The following is a 5,814-nucleotide window of genomic DNA, read 5'->3' as shown; positions in this document are numbered from 1 at the left end:
TCTTTCTCTCAAAAATAAACATTTAAAAATAAACAAACAAACAAACAAACTTTATCAAAAATTTGAAAGCAAAACTATGTAATAGAAGTGAGCCAGTGTGTGGTCATCATATCCTAGTCATACCATCTTTCAATAAAGAAACCTCTTTTTTATTCGTAGATATGAGGAAATTCTTAATTTAGCTTTTTTCTCTAGAGATATATCAACCAACATCTCTAGCCATTCCCAGCATTACTTTTCAGTCTTCTATCTAGATATCTGTTTGTTACCTTTCTTAATTTTAACTGATGCCTACTTACTACAGATTAAATCCTACAATGGCCAGGAAAATCTCTCAATAATAAAACTTTCTGAGTAATAACTAAGATTCTATTTTAATTAGCAACTTATATAACAAAATTGCAACACAATGAATCATCTTGGGAGTCTCTTAGCAATCAAAATATTTTTTGACCAGTCATTATGGCTGTGTGGCCTCATAGCCATCATTTCACTACCACACTGAGGACATAAACAGGGAAAGTTTTATTCCCCAAAAATAAAGGAAGATTTCTTTTCAGTCGAGGGGGTTGAAATAAATGAAATGATATTTTAACTAATAAAAATTTACTTGAAATAGTTGGAAAATTAAGCGACTATTTCACAATTTCTTAGGTACTGGTATATGCATAATTTTTACATAGACTTTTTATAAATCTCCTGATATAAAAATGGCAATGGTGTAAGAAAAGAAATTATGTTTAGAAATGCCATTTCCTAAATCATGCATCTTTGCCTATCTCTCCCTCTTCTCTCCTGTTCCCCGCTTCTCTTTCCAAACTGACATTCCACCCCCACTCCTAGATGTGACACACACACACACACACACATACACACACACACACACACACACACACACACACACACAGAGTCACTTAAAAACGATTTGTTTTTTCAATAACTGTTCTCTTGAACTCAAATTCAGGGGCTGCTGATGTCAATACAGTATTTTCAAAGTATCTTATTGTAAGCTGTGTAGATAATGTATACAATTTACAGGATTTGGGGTTGTGGAATTTAAACTTGAAGATTGGACTCCCCAGATGTCAGGACTGTAATACTCCAGATACATTTTTACATTCACCTAGCTATATATTAACTGATGATCATTTATTCACTTAACATAGATGTTTTTATCTTATTTCTGAAAAAAAAACCCTCTTGTCGCCTGTTTAATATTTTTATAGACAATTCTATGTGTATAATACAATTATCAGTCTTCCATAATTTCTTTCTATAATTACATTATTCAGTTTAGTCTTTCTCCTTTCACTTTTCTCTGCGCTAACAAATAACTAGTATCTGGATATTGACTTCTTGTTGAATCAAGGTTGGTTTAAAGAATAGCTATGCACGCCTGATGTATAAGATTAGGTCTAAAATTAAATAAGAAATGTGGGATAAATCTGACTGCTCTGTATAGCTTTTTTTCCCCTGGAGAATTGTATTTTAATGTAGTTTATAGGCGATTAAATGACCACCCCTTTTCTAAAAACCAAGCCTTCTTTTCAGCTTTTCACACTAGTTTCTGTAAATGTCTTAGTCCAGAATTTAATGCTTGTACAGTTAATGGCAATTTAAAATATATATTATATATATATATATATGGAAAACTTTAAAGATGCTTTTAATTTATTTAATGACTGTTGTCTTTCTATAATGGTAATTTTCATCCTTAAATGGTGAGAAAAATTCTTTTTACTATAGTTATTACATGCAAAATGAAATTTGGTTCTTTAGTCAAATCCACTAAAGGGGCACATTGCAGTGAAACTGTGCAGAGCACTTCACTACTGATGTATAAGCTTTGCTGACTTTGTATCATTTTCTTCCAGTAATGGAGAGCTTTTCATTATACAGTATGAAAATAAAAATTACTTAATTGAATGTTTCCCCATTCTTTTCTATTATAATTGGAAAAGACTGCATTTGTAAAACTTTTTCAACTGTGCTGCATTTGAAAAGAGGTTATAAAGGTTGGGCACAGAGTTAAATATTTACAAATGGTGCCATGAATGGAGCGTCATAACCCATGGTCAACAAAGCATGATTACATTGTGGAACAATACAGAAACATACCCGGGAGGTGAAAACATATCTTCCAAACTGGAGTAACTCAATTTGAATTCTTTTGTGTTTGGTTTTATATTTCTTCTTTAACCACAAAGTCCCCATTTCTTCATTGGAGATATTTTTTCTGAGTGCCTGATCCCCTGGTATTTCATCATGTATTATCACCATGTTCTAGGTACACTTTGGGATGATAAGTATTTAAATTAATTAATCTGATCATCAAACTATATTGCATTATTTTTGTGTACGTACTAGCTTTGTCTTTAAGAAAAAGAATGACCTGAGGTCAAGAAGTAAAATATATTTTCATATTATTTTCACTCAATGTATATCAGATTTATTCAGACTGTGATATTTAACTAAAATCTATAGCATTTTGGAATTATAAGGCATTTTAGAGGTCATGTTGAGCAAATGTCTTAACCTATCTGTGCCCCATTTAACTTATCTATGGGGCACCTGGGTGGCTCAGAGGGTTAAGCATCCTGTTCTGGTCAGGTCATGATCTCACAGTTCGTGTATGTGAGCCCCGTGTTGGGCTCTCTGATGTCAGCGCAGAGCTTGGTTTAGATCCTCTGTGCCACCGTCTCTGCTCTGCCACTGCTCATGCCCTCTCTCTCTCTCTTTCTCAAAAATAATAAACCTTTAAAATGGGGCATAAACTTCCTGCCCCATAAGGTTGTTACAAGATGCAATAAGATAAGATGTGTAAATTATTTTGCCAAGTGCCTGAAATAGAATAAAGACTTAGTTACTATCAATTATTACTATTATTATTATTATTATCAAATCGAGTCTTCTCATTTCCCAAAGAGGGAAATATAGATATACTATAGTTTATACCTATTTAGATGTCTACTGATTATGCCCTCCTTTAAAATATGGCTGCCATCAACAGGGATGGGTTCCTTGACACACGACAAATATGGTCATGGAACAAAAGCTGAAACAATATTGGTAAAGCTGGGAGGATATTTAGCAGCAATGCTGCCGAAGAGGGTTGTAACTCTTTTGCACCAGACACATGAAAAGGTTTAAAACCCAGTGTTCAGAGAAAAAAAAAAAATAGGCACAGATTAAGCATGGAGTTTCACAGAGTAAGGAGAGTAGCTGCCTTGTTTCCTGATGATATTATGGCTTCTGTTCTCGCTCATAAACTGTACTTCCTGTCCTTGGATTATATGAGATATTGCTACAAACTCCATAAAATGCTCACTCTTCTGAAGCAGAACTGAGCCAGTGTCTGTAAATTGTAACCAAAAAGAATCGTGAAGACAATATACTGAACTTCTGAGAATTCCCGGGGCCATACAACAAACTACTGGAAAAATTGGTATTTAGAGCCCTTTGTAACATTATGGAAAGAACATGGTCTTTGAGATCAAACTGACTTCCAGTGTGATCCTGGCACTGCTAGTTATTACCAGGATGACAAATGCCTTTGAGGAATATTGACTGGGTTATCATACCATCAAGGTGGTCAGTTCTGTGACTAAGAGGGACTTGCAAAGGAGTTGCTATTGTAATAGGTTGATTCGGTATTTGTGCTAGAGGATTGCCTTGAAAAATCTCTTACGATTGGTCTTTGTGGCTATTAGAAGATGTGGTGGAGATTGGGGTAGAGAATAAGAACTTTGAGCACAAATCCACATCCTCCTAAAAATTATTTAGTATTACCAAGGATTAGCTCACATTGCACAAAACTGTCACGGTTGGTGGAGATGTGCTTGTTGATACAGAGCATCAGTATCTAAATTGTACACAGTCTCAAAACTGGAGGTTAGCTATATGTAACTATCTTCAAGTGAATATCAACCAATAAAACCAGAGTATACAATAAGAAAAAGCACAATGCCACAGGGTTATACATTTAGATTCACAACACACAAAATTAAGAATCCACGAATCTTTTCTTCATGCTCTTTTGTTCACACACACATACAAATAGATGTTCTCATAGTATGCGTTTTTAAATTTAATTTGGGTTCTAATATTTGTATTTTCCAGTTGCACTTGCTGTAACCCCGGACTTTAGCCCTGGCATTGCTCAGCTCTGGGCCTGTGTGCTTTGCTATGTTTCTTCACCTCCTGGTGGCCTCAGCTTTCTCTTAGGTGGTCTTTAAAATCACTTCTTGCTCTAGTACCCTAGATTCTAGGATCCAAACACCCTTACTTAATTAATCACAACTCCTAAGCATTTCGGTCCTGATCATGTCTTAGGAAAAAACAGCAACAAGAGCAATAATGAAAGGGGAAGTGGGAAGAACATCAGAAAGAACTGAGGAAATAGGTCGCCATCCCTCAACTTGGAAGGAGGTCACAGATTCTGTCTCGCTTCTGTTGTGTGATGGTGTCTGCCAGACTTTTGTCTCTTTCATAAACATACTTGAAGCATTCCTCTTCTCAATTTAACAGCAGAAAATAATTTTTAAGAGCTGGATTCATCTAAAAAACAAAGTAAACAAACACAGAAAAAGCAGAACCAGACTTACAAATACAGAGAATAGACTGGTGGTTGTCAGAAGGACAGAGGGAATGGACAAAATGAGTGAAGGGCAATGGGAGACATGAGCTTCCAGTTATGGAATGAATAAGTCACAGGGAGGAAAGGTCCAGCACAGAGAATACAGTCAATGGAATTGTAATAGCATTGTGTGGTGGCGGATGATAGCCGCACCAGTGGTGAGCATAGCATAATGTATAGTCTCATCGAATCGTTATGATGTATACCCAAAACTAATGTGACATTGCGTGTCAACAGTATTCAAATAAAATTAAAACACAAACAAAAACCAAATCTATCTACCGCTATTTGTAAAGAGAATGCATCACGGAAGTTACGAGCTCAGGAGTGGAGCCAGATTATTTGCATCAGAATCTCAACTCTGTCAGTACTAGCTGTGGGGACTTACAGAAGTTATAAAACGTCTCCATGCTTCGCTGTCCTCGTGTGTACAATGAGAATGAAACACAGAGCCTACCTTGCAGAGTTGAAAGGATTACTTATTACATGTGAAACACTTATAACTATTCATAATGCAGAGTAAATGTTCTATAACATTAGCTTTTTTGGTATCTTCAGTGTACTTTACACACTTTCACGAATGAGTCCTCATTTGAACTGGGAAGGATGGTCTCAGCATTATCCCCAGTTTATCCATCAAGAATAATTGATTTAACCAAGGTAAGAGTCATACTGGTGTCACAGCTGGGGTTCCAGCAGTAGTAGACTTGCTCTGTCCTATTCTCTTCCACTTTCCTTCAGATGCCTCTTCCGAAAGAAAGCCATCAAAGTAAATATTCTGAGAGTTCTGAGAAATACTGAAGAAGTAGGCAAAGGTATCAGGGAACAAAAAAAACAAAGTTTCAATAATGACAATATTTGGTTAGTGTTTAGATCTGAGGCTGTTTGCCTGAGTTCAACTTCCTGCCCAATTGTAGGCCAGTCCCAGGGGATGTGGAGACTGACGAGCTAAGGTCCTGGAAGATGGAACAGGTGTGTTTTGAGTAGATAATTCTGAAAAGGGAAAAGTCAAGTAGGGACTGAACTGTTGCCATTTTTCTTCCCAGAAAATGTTGCCATTTTCCCCATCATCAGTCAGGTAAGCTGTCTGTCTTAAAAAGAAAGGATGGAGACGGGAACCGAAAATATTGCTTCGATACTTTCCTAGAAGGGAGTACACAGGACTCTTGTTCCCTGTA

Source organism: Neofelis nebulosa, chromosome 3 (genome assembly GCF_028018385.1).
Source record: "Neofelis nebulosa isolate mNeoNeb1 chromosome 3, mNeoNeb1.pri, whole genome shotgun sequence".
In the NCBI taxonomy this organism is placed as follows: domain Eukaryota; kingdom Metazoa; phylum Chordata; class Mammalia; order Carnivora; family Felidae; genus Neofelis; species Neofelis nebulosa.
Note: the sequence above shows the minus strand (reverse complement) of the source record.